Raw genomic sequence first — 1,123 nt, 5'->3', positions numbered from 1 at the left:
CGATGCGCCAAGAGATTTCGCAGACTTAACATGCTCCTTTTGTTTGTCAGTAAATTTACGAATTTCAGGTATATGCCCAAGGGTATCGCGAGTCATATCGTGAGAATTCCCGTCTGGGTCCTTTTGGTCAAAACAAGAGTATACTACTTTCAGATTCTCGTCTTTTGTCTGATATCTCAAACGAAATCTAGAATTGCATCTTAAAGCTCCATAGTACCTTTGATTTGATCTGACATTGCATTTTCTGCATATCCTTATGCCAAATTTGCACCTTAGTTCAACCTCTAAATAATGGCAAGGACTACTGAAACCAAGTTTTGTGCCATGGTGAATAGAATGTACGATATTATGATGACGAAATTCTTTAATGATATCAACAACCGAGACTGAAATAAGGTACCCAGTACCCACTATTAATTTGTTTTGTAAGTATTCTTAAGAAATCATTTTTACAAATGAATAGCTCAGTTTAATATTTGACCGCAAATGATTGTTGAACTTATCTATCCAACAGTCCGACTGACGACTAAATGTAGACTATTGAGTTTCTTCATATAATTATGTGCTTAGCTAAACGTTCAACATTCGGAAGCAGCCAATCGTATTGAAGTAAGTTAAACTATTAGATACAGATTTTTTACCATTAGCTACTTTCCTTGAATAATGAAATATAGCCTTGTTTTCGATCCCTGGCCCTTATTTTGACTGCATAAGTGACATCTACAAATCATTATAAATACCAAATTTCAATAAAATCAATCAAATCTGATCAGTAGCCTTAAATCTTATTTACCACGAGTCCATGTATAGTAGTTAGCTAACAATCACTACCACTAATTTACCACGGGTCTGTGTATAGTACTTTGCTTACAACCCCTACCACTTGTTTTATTTTATTTACCACGGGTCTGGTTATAGTAGTTTGCTCGCAACCCCTACCACTTGTTTTATCTTATTTACCTGGGCGTTAGAAGGGCTGAGAAGGAAAAGCGTCTACGCCGTCTAGTCATTAGGATGGGACAATTAACCAAGTTCCTGTTTGCTAAAGGCTGTGCGCGTTAAAGTTGAAAATTGATAATAAGAGTAGGCAAATGCCACTGTCCTGGCGAAATTTCCTTCATTG

This window comes from Lottia gigantea, assembly GCF_000327385.1.
Source record: "Lottia gigantea unplaced genomic scaffold LOTGIsca_382, whole genome shotgun sequence".
NCBI lineage: Eukaryota > Metazoa > Mollusca > Gastropoda > Lottiidae > Lottia > Lottia gigantea.
The sequence above is the reverse complement of the archived record's forward strand: the minus strand, read 5'-3'. Positions refer to the sequence as shown.